This window comes from Sorex fumeus, unplaced genomic scaffold, assembly GCF_029834395.1.
Source record: "Sorex fumeus unplaced genomic scaffold, SorFum_2.1 ptg000063l, whole genome shotgun sequence".
Lineage (NCBI taxonomy): Eukaryota > Metazoa > Chordata > Mammalia > Eulipotyphla > Soricidae > Sorex > Sorex fumeus.
The window spans coordinates 2,304,075-2,318,951 of NW_026606120.1; the positions used below are offsets into that span (position 1 = coordinate 2,304,075).

At 43.2% G+C, this 14,877-nt stretch overlaps 1 pseudogene; it reads left to right on the top strand.

Moving 5' to 3' along the window:
* Window positions 1-222: 222 nt before the first annotated feature.
* On the top strand, window positions 223-12,134 carry LOC130035906 (enoyl-CoA delta isomerase 2-like; annotated as a pseudogene).
* The last annotated feature ends 2,743 nt before the right edge of the window (window positions 12,135-14,877 follow it).

A 14,877-nucleotide genomic window follows, 5' to 3' on the forward strand; every position in this document is an offset into this window, starting at 1 on the left:
GAGGCTAACTTATGATTGTCATGGGATATGGAAGGGGAGATTAATGCAGTTTCAGCTCCAGAAGCTACTCCCACCGGACTTGACCTGTAATTTGAGGTTTTAGATCCTTGCAACTCTAACTGGGAAGTGGGATTGTCTCCTCCCTGTGTCCTGCCAGTCCCATGGAGCTCTGTCCTTCCAAAACTTCTTTTAAAAAGTTGATTACATTGAAAATAAGGAAGAATGAGAGAGGAGCTAGATTTAAAGACAGGTGAGAAAAAGAGAGAGGAAGAGACAAAAATAAAATAGTGATTTGGCACAGAAAAATGCAAATTTTGTGAAAGTAAGTGTAAATTATAGAAACATAAATATTTAGCTAATCTTTTTAAAAATATACTTGTTGTAGTGAATCACAATGAGATACAATTACAAAGTTGTTCATGATTGGATTTCGGTCATATAAATTTCCAACACTGATCCCTTCACCAGTGTACATTTAAAACTACCAATGACACTAGTTTCCTTCCCGAACCCCCAACACCTGCCTCTATGACAGACACTACTCAGGCATTATTCTCTCTCTTTCTCCCTCTCTTTCTCTCTGTCTCTCTATCTCTCACTCTGTCTCTCTCTCCACGTTTAGGCCTTATGGTTTGCAATACTATAAGGGTTATCCTTGTACCTATTTTCAACACTCAGTTCCTGTCCAAAATGTCCATATCCATCTACTACATTAACCTATTTTTTTATTTTTATTAGTGAAACACCATGAGGTACAGTTGGAGACTCACAAAGTTTTGTGCTTGGGTTTCAAATATACAATAATCAAGTACCCATCCCTCCACCAGTGCCCATTTTCCACCACCGCTGATCCCAGTATCCCTCCCACCCACCAAAAATATCCCTATCCACCCTGCCTATGTGGCAGGGTATTCCCTTTTGATCTCTCTCTCTCTCCTTTTGGGTACTATGGTTTACATTGAGTGGCAATCATGTTCGGTCTATAGTCTACTTTAAGCATGTATCTCCCAACCTGGGAGGATCTTCCCAACACCTTTATTTGTTGCTCCCTTCTCTATCTGAGCGGCCTTTCCCCCTAGCATGTGTGGCTGGCCTCCAAGCCATGGGGTGAACCTCCTTACTAATTTCGGCTACTCTTGGGTGTTAGTCTCCTATTCTATTACTTTATGTTCCCCAGATGAATGCAATGCTTCTACGTCTCTCCCTCTCTTTCTGACTTATTTCGCTTAGCATGATACTTTCCGTGTACTTCCACTTGTATGTAAATTTCGTGAATTCATCTTTTCTAATGGCTACATAGTAATCCATTGTGTAGATGTACCAACGTTTCTTTAACCAGTCGTCTGTTCTCGGGTATTTTCCATATTCTGGCTATTGTGAACATTGCTACACGAACAAACAAGTGCAGATATCACTATGACTATACTTTTTTTGATTCTCTAGGATATATTCCCAGGAGTGGTATTGCTGGGTCTCATAGGAGCTCAATTTTTAATTTTTTTGAGAATAGTCCATACTTTTTTCCAAAAGGGCTGAACCAGTCGGCATTCCCACCAGCAATGAAGGAGTGTCCCTTTATCTCCACATCCGCACCAACACCAATTGCTTTTGTTCTTTCAGATGTGGGCCAGTCTCTGTGGTGTGAAATGATAACTCATTCTTGTTTTGATCTGCATCTCCCAGATGATGTAGAGCATGTTCTCAAGTGCCTTTTTGCCATTCATATTTCTTCATTGAGAAAGTTTCTGTTCATATTGTTGCCCTATATTTTTATGGGGATGGAGGTTTTCTTCTTGTGGAGTTCAACCAGTAATTTATATGTCCTTGATATCAACCCCTTGTTGGATGGATATTGGGCAAATATACTTTCCCATTCAGTAGACTGTCTTTGTATTTTGGTCACTGTTTCTTTGGAGCTGCAGAAGCTTCTTAGTTTAAGATAGTCCCATTTGTCTATCTCTGTTTTCACTTGCTTGGCCAAGGTCGTCACATCTTTGAAGATACCGTTAGCTTCAGTGTCATAGAGGGTTTTGTCAACTTTGTCTCCAATGTACCTTATGAATTCCGGTCTGATGTTGAGATCTTTAATCCATTTTAATCCTTCTTTTGCATATGGTGTTAGGCAGAAATCTGAGGCCATTTTTTTGCCTTTAGCTGTCCAGTTTTGCCAACACAATTTGGTAAAGAGGCTGTCCTTGCTCCACGTCACAATTCTTGCTCCCTTGTGAAAGATTAGATGATCATATGTTTGGTCGGAGATGTCAATATATCCAACCTTGTTCCATTGGTCTGCAACTCTGCCTTTGATCCAGTACCATACTGCTTTAATTATTACTGCTTAGTAGTAGGGAAGTTTATCCCTCCCATTTTCTTTTTCCCAAGAATTGCTTTAGCTATTCATGGGGGTTTATGTTTCCATGTAAATTTCAGGAGTGTTTGCTCCATTTCTTTAAAGAATGTCACAGGTATCATTATAGGGATCACACTGAATTTGTACAATGCTTTGAGAAGTATTGCCATTTTGAAAATGTTAATTCTCCCTATCATGAGCAGGGGGTATCTTTTCATTTTCTCGTGTCCTATTATATTTCCTGATGTAGCATTGTGCAGTTCTCTTTATACAAGTCCTTCACTTCTTTAGTTAAGCTGTTTTCTAGGTACTTGATTTTATGGGACACAGTTGTGAACAAAATTGTTTTTTTCATCTCACATTCTTCTCTCTCACGAGTTGCGTATAGGAAAGCCATGAGTTTTGGGGTATTGATTTTGTAGTTTAAAACTATACTATGCAAGGCTATTGTTTCTCGGAGTTTCTTGGTAGAGATTTTAGGGTTCTCTAAGTATAGCATCATATTATCTGCAAATAGTGAGAGCTTGATTTCTTCCTTTCCGACGTGAATGCACTTAATATATTTTTCTTGCCTAATTGCTATTCCAAGTAATTCCAGTGCTATATTAAACAGTAGAGAGAGAGAGAGGACATCCTTGTCTCATCCCTGATCTTAGATGGAAGGCTCTAAGTTCTTTCCCATTGAGGATGATGTTTGCTGTAGGAATTTGTTAGATGCCTTTAACTATAATGAGGAAAGTCCCCTCAATACACATTTTGGAAAAGATTTTCATCATAAATGGGTGCTGGATCTTGTCAAATGCCTTCTTTACATCTATTGATATGATGATATGGTTTTTATCTTTTCTTTTGTTGATATGGTGGATTATATTGTTTGATTTCCGAATGCTAAACCATCCTTGCATCCCCAGTATAAAACCCACTGGTCATGGTATATGATCTTTTTGATGAATTGTTCGATTCTATTTGCTCATAGTTTGTTGAGGATCTTTGTGTCTGTGTTCATCAGGCATTACTTGATCACTTGATATCCCATTACTCATTGATTTGCTCAAGCAGGCCCCAGTAATGTCTCCATTCATCTCTGTTACATTCTAGCGTAGCCCAATGGCATCTGCTCATTTTAGGAACATGAAAAGCCTCAAACCGATTGCTTAGGGTCTTGACAAAGAAGTCTGACCATCTCGTAGGTGGGCGGCTGCGTGGTTTTTCGACGTCCCGTGGAATCTAGTCTGTAATGGCTCTAGTCCAGTGGTTTTCTGTAAACCTCATTACATGTCCAGCCCATCTGATTTTTGATGCCTTGGCAAATGAGACAGCATCCCTGATTCTTGAATGTTGACAGAGCTTGGAACTCCAGATTCTTTCTCTCATTTGAGTTAAATGGGATATTCTAAGCATAGCTCTTTCAATTCTCTTTGAGAGACCCGAATAGCATTCTCACCTTGTTTTCGTAGAGCCCAGGTCTCTGAGGCTTATGTTAATGCAGGATGAACAGTGGAATCAAAGAGATGTGTTTGGAGCTGGAGGTTCTTTATTCTCTTAGTTATTTGTTCGATGCTCTTGAAGTCATTCCAAGCTGCTCTCTTCCTCTGCGCAGCTCAGGTGCCAGGTAATTGATTTTGTTGACTTCTCGAACTAGGTATACATAAATGTTGCATTTGGAGATGGTTATTCCGTTGAGAGTGAATGGAACATCAGGAAAAAAACTGTTTCTCATGAACATTGTCTTTGTTAGATTCACCTGTAATCCTACGTTTCCACACTCACGGTCGAAGTCCGTCAGCATTTGTTCTGCTTGACTGATGTTTGGTGTTATTATAATGATGTCATCAGCAAAGCAAAAGTTGTGTATCTATCTATTTATCGACTATCTATCTTCACTCCCATTCCTTCCCATTCCAGTCATCACATGATGTTCTCGAGGGTGGCACTGAAGAGTTTCAGTGAAATGGTATTACCCTGCCTAACCCCTCTCTTGACATCGATGATCACTTCTTTGTAGAATGGTGAGATCCTGGTAGTGCTGCTTTGGGAGCACTGCTTTGCGAGCTCAGACATTTCCTTGCGGTTTCCTGAGGCATGCACCAAGCCACGTTGGCGAATAAACGTAAGAGTTTTCAAATATAGGTGTTTTATTTTTGGGTGGTTGTCTCTCTCTTGGCGTTCCTCGCACAATCATGGAGGTGCTGAACCAGTTGCTCATATTCCTCATCAATGTTGTCAACGACGGCATCTTCCCATGTTGCTGCAACAGAGCCAAAGAGCTCCCTGGTGGCATTCATTATGGGAGTTCTTTTCTAAAACTTTGCGTTCCTTTCTCCCCAGTCTGTGAAGTAGAATTTTGCACATAGGAGATGGAGGTCTGATCCCGTTTGGAATTATGGGATAACAGCAACATCAGTCAGGCAAACCGTCGATTGAATATGATGTGGTCAATTTCGTTGTAGAGCCATCTACAACGGGAGACTCCCATGTCCAACATTTAGATTTGGCCTTCTGGAACTGTGAGTTCCTACGGATAGTCTTGTTCAACATGATGAACTCAGACAGTCTGTCACTCTGTTCATTCCATTCTAGGCCATGAGTCCTGATGTGGAGTTCTTCAGCTGATCTTCTCAGTCCTATCTTGGCATTAATCACTTAATCACTTAACTTCCCGTTAGTCGTCGATTTGCTCGAGCGGGCGCCAGTAACGTCTCCATTTGTCCCTGTCGCGTGCTAGTGTAGCCCAATGGCATCTCTTCGCTCCGGGAACATGGAGGGCCTCAAACCGATCGCTCATGACCTTGACAAAGAAGTCTGACCATCTGGTAGGTGGGCGGCCACGCGGTCTCTTGACATCCCGTGGAATCCAATCAGTAACAGCTCTAGTCCAACGGTCGTCTTTAAATCTCATTACGTGACCAGCCCATCTGATTTTCGACACCTTGGCATATGAGACAGCGTCCCTGATCCTTGATCGTCGACGGATGTCAGAACTCCGGATTCGTTCTCTCATTTGAGTGAAACGTGATATTCCAAGCATAGCTCTTTCTATTCTTCTTTAGGAGACCTGAATGGCGTTCTCATCTTGTTTGCGTAGGGCCCAGGTCTCTGAGGCATATGTTAATGCAGGAAGAACAGTGGAATCAAAGAGATGTGCCCAGAGCCGGAGGTTCTTCGTCCTCTTAGCTATTTCTTCGACGTTCTTGAAGGCGTTCCAAGCCGCTCTCTTCCTCCTGCGCAGCTCGGGTGCCAGGTCATTTCTCATGTTGACCTCTCGACCTAGGTACACATAGCTGTTGCATTCGGAGATGGTCGTTCCATTGAGAGCGAATGGGGCGTCAGGAACAAGGCTGTTTCTCATAAACATTGTCTTCGTAAGATTCAGCTGTAGTCCTACCTTTCCACACTCACGGTCAAAGTCGGCCAGCATTTGTGCCGCTTGGCTGATGTTTGGTGTTATTAAAACAATGTCATCAGCAAAGCGGAGGTGGTGTAGTTGCCGACCATCTATCTTCACTCCCATTCCTTCCCATTCCAGTCGTCGCATGATGTTCTCGAGGGTGGCACTGAAGAGTTTTGGTGAAATGGTATCACCCTGCCGCACCCCTCTCTTGACATCAACGATCACTTCTTTGTAGAATGGTGAGATCCTGGTAGTGAATCCGCAATACAGCTCACGGAGGATCCTGATATATTGGGCTTGAATGCCCTGATTGGCTAGGGCTTCAATGACCACTTCCATCTCAACAGAATCAAAGGCCTTCTTTAAATCAATGAACGTTAAGCAGAGCGGCATCTTGAACTCCCGAGAAACCTCAATGAGCTTGGTTACCGTGTGGATATGGTCGATGGTGCTGAATCCTTTGCGGAACCCTGCTTGCTCGCATGGTTGTCCTTCATCTAGTGTTCTGCCAATCCTATTCAGGATGACTCGAGTGAACAGCTTGTAGATGACAGACAATAGGCAGATCGGGTGATAGTTGCCAATGTCATGGATGTCTCCCTTCTTGAACAGTAGTATGGTCCTGCTGGTTTTCCATTGGGACGGAACCTTGCATTCAGACAGGTAGCGAGTGAAGAGTCGAGCCAGTGTATTGATGAGTACTGACGGCAGGTTCTTCAGGTGTTCAGGTCTGACCTTGTCTGGGCCGGGTGCTGTTTGCTTCTTTACCAACGAAATGGCGTGTCGGATTTCGGAAGGGAGAACGTTAGGAACAACGTACCCATCCTGTGGAATTTGGTATGTCGGCAAGTGGACATGGCTATCGAAGAGATTTGAGTAGAAGTCATGGATAATCTTCTCCATTGCCGTTCTGGAGGCTGTGATGGATCCATCAGGACGTCGGAGGGCAGTCATCTTGGTCTTATACTTGGCGAAGGACAGGCGGGCGCTACGAATACTTTTCCCGGCTTCTGCCGCATCTACCAGTACTTCTGCTCTTCTCTCTTTGAGGTCTTCCTTGATCGCATCTCTGCACTGCTTTGCAAGCTCGGAGGTTAGCTTGCGGTTGCCTGAGGCATGCGCCAAACCACGCTGGCGAATTAGCTCAAGAGTTTTCGAAGATAGGCGACTTTTCGTGGCTATCTCTCTCTTGGCATTCCTCGCACATTCATGGAGATGCTGAACCAGTCGATCGTATTCCTCGTCAATGTTGTCAACAATGGCATCTTCCCATGTTGCCGCAATAATACCAAAGAGTTCCCAGTTGGTGGTCATTCTGGGAGTTCTCTTTTTGAACTTTGCAGCCCTTTCTCCCCGCTCTGTGAAGTAGAATTTTGCACGAAGGAGACGGTGGTCGGATCCTGTTCAAAATTTTGGCACAACAGCGACATCAGTCAAGCAAAACCGTCGATTAAATATGATGTGGTCTATTTCGTTGTGGAATCGTCCACCGGGAGACTCCCATGTCCATCGTTTAGATTCTGCCTTCTGGAACTGTGAGTTACCATGAATGGTCTTGGTTGACATGATGAACTCAGACAGTCTCTCACCCTGTTCGTTCCATTCTAGGCCATGGGTCCCGATGTGAATTTCTTCAGCTGATCTTCTCGGTCCTATCTTGGCATTAAAATCACCCACAATGATCTTGTAGAAGGTGTGGTCTTCTTTATAGAACTTCTCTAGCTCCATGTAGAACTTCTCGATTTCTCTTTCATCATAATGAGATGTTGGTGCGTAGACAACGAAGATAGAAACTGCAGGCAGTGAGCCACATCTATTCAAATGTAAACGTCCGATTTGGGTTGTTAGGCATTCGAATGAATCAATGCTCTTGGCCAAGTTTGTGTTGACAAGGACACCGACGCCTCCAACACCTCTTTTATCGCATGTTCCGAGGAACAATTCTTCTCCAGTGTCGAAAACGGCATGGTGAGATTCGTGCCTTCTTGTCTCGGTCAGACCAATGATGTCGTACTTGATCATTCGCGCTTGTACCATCAGGTCCTCGATGGATGCATCTGATGCTAGCGTACGTGCATTGAAAATACAGACGATCATTTTTGTCTTCCTTCGTTGTGGCAGCCTAGGTCGGCCTTGAGATTTTGTCGGCCTCTCCTTTCTCATCCTTCTCAGTGCTGCCATGTCGGTGAAGCCTTCAGGGTCAGGTGAATGAGACCAGTTGTAGTTACTGGTTTTGGCATATCGAATACCAAATTATGGGTGATTTTAATGCCAAGTATTCGATCTTGGCATTAAAATCACCCATAATGATCTTGTAGAAGGTGTGGTCTTCTTTATAGAACTTCCCCAGCTCCATGTAGAAGTTCTCAATTTCTCTTTCACCATAATTGGATTTTGTTGCGTAGACAATAAAGATAGAAACTGCCAGCAGTGAGCCACATCTATTCAAGTGTAATCATCCGATTTGGGTTGTTAGGTATTCAAATGAATCAATGCTCATGGCTAAGTACGTGTTGACAAGAAAACTGACACCACCAATGCCTCTTTTGTCACATGTTCTAAGGAACAGTTTTTTTCCAGTGTCGAAAACGGCGTGATGTGATTGATGCCATCTTGTTTTGGTTAGACCAATGATGTCCTACTTGATCTTTCATGCTTGTACCATCAGGTCCCCGATGGATGTATCAGGTGCCAGCATACATGCATTGAAAATAAAGACTGTCATTTTTGTCTTTCTTTGTTTTGGCTGCCTAGTTCGGTCTTGAGATTTTATCAGCCTCTCCTTTCACATCTTTCTTAATGCTGCTATATTCATGGTCAGGGGAATGAGATCATTGCATTTACTGGATTTGGCATATCGATTACACCACAGATAGCTTGCCAGGCTCTAGGTGGGATATTCTCAGTAGTCTGAAAACACAAACTTTACAGGTGTTCCTATTTGGGCACATGTGCTGGTGTGATACTCTTAGTAGCCAGGATCCAGTGACTAGAACACCAAGCTCCCGGAAGCAAAGAAAGCAGGGTCTCCTTCCCTCATTCCTCACTGTACTCACCAGGGCCCGACAGCTGAAGACCTCCGGGACCCAGCCAAAACCATTCTGAGACTACTCTCCACATGCTTGGGTGAACCTCACACATAAAGGAACCAGCAGAGGAACCCAGGTGTGCGGGACCTGGGGCTGAGATCTCCAAGCCTGCATGGTTAGGGACTAGGCCTTCCAGTAGCTAGACAGTTACACCCATCAACTGCCGTGTAACCCATCAATGGCCAGGATCCAGAGACTAGAACACCAAGCTCCCGGAAGAGAACAAAGCAGAGTCTCTTGACTTCTAATTCTCTAATTCATCAGGGATATCATCCTGTAATTCTCTTTCTTTGTGTTATTTCTGTCTGCTTTTTACATAAAGTGATAACTGATTCATAGAAATTGTTCAGAAGTTTTTTTGATATTTCAATTGATAGAGGTAACATTGTATGCCAAAAACCCAACTATGTATAACTGGGTAATTCATAATGTTTTAATGAAATAAAATCTGGAAACAAAAGAAAAGAAGAAAAGAAAGGAAAGTAGAAGAAAGAAAAGAAAAGGAAAAAGAGACAGCCCTGCCTACTTCCTTTCAGTCAGAACCACCATCTTCTAGTAAATTGCAAAGATGACCAACATATAGGGAAAGAGGAGAGACGCCCATATATGTTCTTTAGACCTTTTAGATAACATACAGTTTCTCCTTTGGCCACATACATGCAATCTATAAGAAATGTGATATTACAGTCATAAAGTAAATGTGAACTCTCCAAAAAGCAGTGCCCCACAAATGTTACCATGGCATAAATGGAAGACTCTACAATGTTACCCAGAATACTGTTAGCGTTCTCTTATACAAACAAGTAATCGGAAAGATTTTCTCTAAGAGAATTACTGTTCATATTGAGCATATTCAGCAATCTAAGAGTCACAACAGCTTCCTTAAATGGGTGAAGTAAAACAATAATAAAAAGTTCAACAAGAACAAAAGCAACTGGTGCTGGCGCGGAGGTGGCGAGAAAGGAACCCTCCTTCACTGCTGGTGGGAATGACGACTGGTCCAACCCTTTTGGAAAACAGTATGGACGATTCTCAAAAAATTAGAAACTGAGCTCCCATTTGACCCAGCAATACCACTCCTGGGAATATATCCCAGAGAGGCAAAAATATAGTCGAAGTGACATGTGCACTTGTTTGTTCTTTGCAGCACTCTTTACAATAGCCAAAAACTGGAAAAAACCTGAGTGCCCAAGAACAGATGACTGATTAAAGAAGTTTTGGTACATTTACGCAATGGAGTACTATGTAAAGGACCTCCCGTTGATTATCGATTTGCTCGAGCGGGCCCAGTAACGTCTCCATTGGAGACTTTGTTGTTACTGTGTTTGGCATATGGAATATGTCACGGGGAGCTTGCTAGGCTCTGCCGTGCAGGCGAGATACTCTCAGTAGCTTGCCGGGCTCTCCGAGAGGGGCGGAGGAATCGAACTCGGGTCAGCTATGTTGACTACGTGCAAGGCAAACACCCTACCGCTGTGCTATCGCTCCAGAAAAGATGAAGTCATGAAATTTACATATAAGTTGTACTACATGGAAAGTATCATGTTAAGCGAAATGAGTCAGAAAGAGCGGGATAGACACAGAAAGATTGCATTCATCTGGGGTACATAAAGCAACAAAATGGGAGAATAACACCCAGGCATAGCTGAGATTACTACCAGGAATTTTGCTCCATGAGTTGGAGGCCAGTCACACATGCTAGGGGAAAAGGAAGCTCAGATAGAGAAGAGAGCACCAAATAAAGGGTGTTGTGAGGACCCTCGAAGGGTGGGAGAAGCATACTGAAAGTAGACTATAGCTCAAACATGATTGCCATTCAATTCCACTCATTCAAAACACAGGACCCAAGAGAAGAGAGAGAGAACAAGAAGGAATGCCCTGCCATAGAGGCAGGGTGGGATTGGGGGGGACAGGGGGTGGGAGGGATGCAGAGATCCATGGTGGTGGAAAATAGGCACTGGTGGAGGGATGGGTACTTGATCATTGTATAACTGAAACCCAAGCACAAAAATGTGTAAGTCTATAACTTTACCTCATGGTGTTTCACTAATAAAAAAATTTAAAAAATAGAAAAAGGTCATATTTGTAACCTGAATATCAACTTTTATCTGATAGTTTGCATGTGAACATTTTCCCCATCAATAAGCTATATTTTAGTTTTATCCTGTGTCTCTTTTGCCATACAGAAGCTCTTTGATGTATTCCCATTTGTTTATTTTTTGTTCCTTTTGCCAGTGGTATTATATCATTGAAGGCAGTGGGTAGGGAGGGGGAAGAGAGGCGAGTGGAAGGAAGAATGAGGCTGATGAACTCTGGGAACACTAGTGGAGGGGAGTTTACACTAGCAGTAGAATCAGTGTTGAAATATTATATGTATAAAACTCAACTATCAATAACAACATAAATCACAGTTTTAATTAAATTATAAATATTTTAGAGAAGGAAAGGAAAGGCCCTCCCATTGATCATCGATTTGCTCGAGTGGGCCCAGTAACATCTCCATTGGAGACTTCGTTGTTACTGTGTCTGGCATATCGAATACTCTCGGTAGCTTGCCGGGCTCTCCAAGAGGAGCAGAGGAATTGAACTCGGGTCGGCCATGTTGGCTGCGTGCAAGGCAACCGCCCTACCCGCTGTGCTATCACTCCAGCCCATTGGTACTATGGCGCCATCACCAAGATCACGCTGAACCGGCCCAGCAAGAAGAACGCCATCACCACTCAGATGTACCAGGAGATCATGCAGGCGCTGAAGGCCGCGGGTGACGATGACTTGGCCATCACCATTCTTACAGGGAGCGGGGACTATTACTGCAGCGGGAATGACCTCATGAACTTCACTGACATCCCCCCGAGCAGGGTCGAGGAGAAAGTGAAGAACAGTGCCGTCTTGCTGCGGGACTTCGTGGCCTGCTTCATAGATTTCCCAAAACCCCTTGTCGCCGTCTCAACGGGTCAGGGTGGGCATCTCTGTCACCCTTCTCCGGCTGTTCGACGTGGTGTACGCGACTGACGGGGTGACCTTCCACACCCCCTTGAGCCACCTCGGCCAGAGTCCGGAAGGCTGCTCCTCCTACCTGTTCCCCAAGATAATGGGCTCAGCCAAGGCTGCAGAGATGCTTACTTTTGGGAAGAAGTTGACAGCAGGAGAAGCCTTCGACCAAGGACTCGTGACCCAAGTCTTTCCTGACAGCACTTTCCAGAAGGAGGTCTGGGCTCGACTGAAGGCCTTCTCGAAGCTGCCCCCGAAATCCATGCGGATTTCCAAAGAGCTCCTGAGGAAGACGGAGAATTTTAAAGTATAAAAACAAGACAGATAAAGGAACTTGGATTTAAATTTAAAATATTTTAAAGAATCAACAGAGAAAGGAACTTGGATTCAACTGAAATGTCAGCCTGCTTCACTCAGAGTAGCACACTTTGAGAGAACTATTAAGACAAGTCTGAGCTACTGAAAACCATTCTCTATGAATTCATGTCATGATTTTGTTGGTTTCTTTTTTTTTCTGGTTTTTGGGTCACAACTGGCAATGCACAGGAATTACTTCTGGCTCATGCACTCAGGAATCACTCCTTGGGGTGCTCAGGGGACCACATAGAATGCAGGAAATCGGACCTGGGTTGGCTGAGTGCAAACGAAATGCCCTCCCCCACTGTAATATCTCTCCAGCCCCTGGTTTCTTTTTAAATAAAAAGACCTCTGGACTATAAAAATGGTTCCCTTAAATGTTTTATATTCTTCTCCACACACACACGCATACACACAGAAAAATTATGTAAAAAATGAGAGACAGACAGAAAGAAAAGACAGACAAATCAAATATTTTCTTTTTGAATGACATTGAAGGCTCTAGGAGCAGGGTGTCCATCAAAATTAGGAAGCAATTCCTGGCGCGTATGTCCCAGTCCAGAACCTGGACAGCAACTCCTCCCAGCATCCTGTGAGATCTGTAGCCTGCTCCCAGGCGCTGCCCCACCTGTGCCACTCCAACATCCTCCACCAGGTGTGTGGACTTCGATCATCACTCCTCCATCTACTCTTCTGGAATACCTTCTAACCCCCTAACCACAAAACCTCGAGGACATATTAGCATCTGCGTGAAGAGCTTATTTTTTCTGCACCCCACATTAGAGGTGCTCTTGTATTGCAGGTTCTCACATATACCTATCAATAAGTCATGGCAACGAATAAAGAAAGACCATTATCAGGGAACATAACATAAAACAACAGGAGAAAAAATCCAGTATACAAAGATCACTATGGTAAAACAACACAGAAACTCACCAAGCCTAATGATTGAAGTTGCTAGCCCAGAGGAATCAAAGAGTAACAATGAACTTGATAACCTCTTGGATAAGGAATTTAAAATAGAACATTTAAAGTTGTATAAGGAGTTCAAAGAAGCAATGAAATGCACTGCTGATAAAATACAAGAACATATGAGAGCGAAGATGAGAAAAATGCAAACAAAAATAAAAGCAGAAATGACAGGCATAAAAAACTTGGAAAGTGAAATGAAAAGCTCAGTGGAAGGCTTGATCAGCAGAGTAACAGCTGCTGAGGATAAAATCAGTGAACTCAAAGATGAATTGCAGCCCCTCCAGACAACAGCAGAAAATGGAAAAGAACCTCAAAATAATCCAAAAAGTGACAAAAGAAAATTAGAATGAATCCAAGGAAATAACTTAAGAATCATTGGCATCCCAGATGGACAGTAAGAAAATCCTGATGAAGAAGAAACTGTCAAAGACATCATTGTTAAGACATTGCCAGTGCTGAAGACTACTTGCGATCAGATTCAGAGGCCAGAAGTGTTCCAGCTAAAAGAAATCCAAATTAAAATACTCTAAGATTCATCTTGATCAGAATGACAGAAATCATAGACAGAGATAAAATTCTGAAAACAGCATGATCAAAGAAAGAAATTGCTTACAAGAAATTGCTTACAAAATTCACAGCAGACCTATCCAATAAAACCCTCAGAGCCCAAAGACAGTGATTGATATAACAAACAATCTCAATGAAATAAATGTCTCACCCATAATACTTTAGTCAGCTAGACTCTTGTTCATATCAGAAGGAACAACACACAGTTTCACAGAAAAACAGCACCAGGAATTTATAGCCTCTAAACCATGGCTACAAGAGCAACTAAATGGGTTCCTTTAAGACAAAGCAAAGCCCCCAAAATACACCAAACTTTGGCAGGAAAATGGGACAAAACCCCATAACAATGACTTCTCTCAATGTCAGTAGAATAAATGCACCAATTAAAAGACACAGAGTGATAGGATGGATCCAAAACTGAATCCAAGAACACACATCAGCAGAGAAGAAAGGCCGCTGGGAGGCTTCACAGCTCCCAGAGAATGTTCCAGGTCCCAAACAGAGCCGAGAACACCAGGAAGTCCCAGATGGGGTAGGTGCCGCACCCGCCTTCTCCAGATGGAACCCCAGTGACCATGAGCCTCTACAAGCATAGCTCGAGCATGCGGGAAACAGGACTTTTACTCCAAACTGCCGGGACTGTCCCGGCTCCCAGGTAACCTCTGATTCCAGAAGTCACGCCCACAACCTGCCCCCCAGTGCGAACATCTCCTTATATGCAAAGTGATCAATGGAAAGTAAATCATCCAACGTTTCTCCCTGAAAATCAGGCTTAACTCTTTTACAAACCACAACACCCAATTGTAGAGAGAGAACAAAAGGGAATACCCTGCCACTGAGGCAGGGTAGGATGGGGGATATGGGGGGTGGGAGGGATACTGGGATCCGTGGTAGTGGGAAATGGACACTGGTGGAGGGATGGGTATTCAAAAAAACTGAATTCCGGATTCTCTTTCCTGAAAGAAACATATCTGAACAGTCAGAACAAAGTATAGAAATTGTATCAAGAATCATCTCAGACCATGATGCGCTGAAAATAAAATAAATCACACCAGAAACAAAAATTCAAACCAAACACCTGGAAAATAAATAGCTCGCTACTGAATAACGAGTGTTTTAGAAGGAAACCAAAGAGGAAATAAAAAAGTTCCTGGAAACGA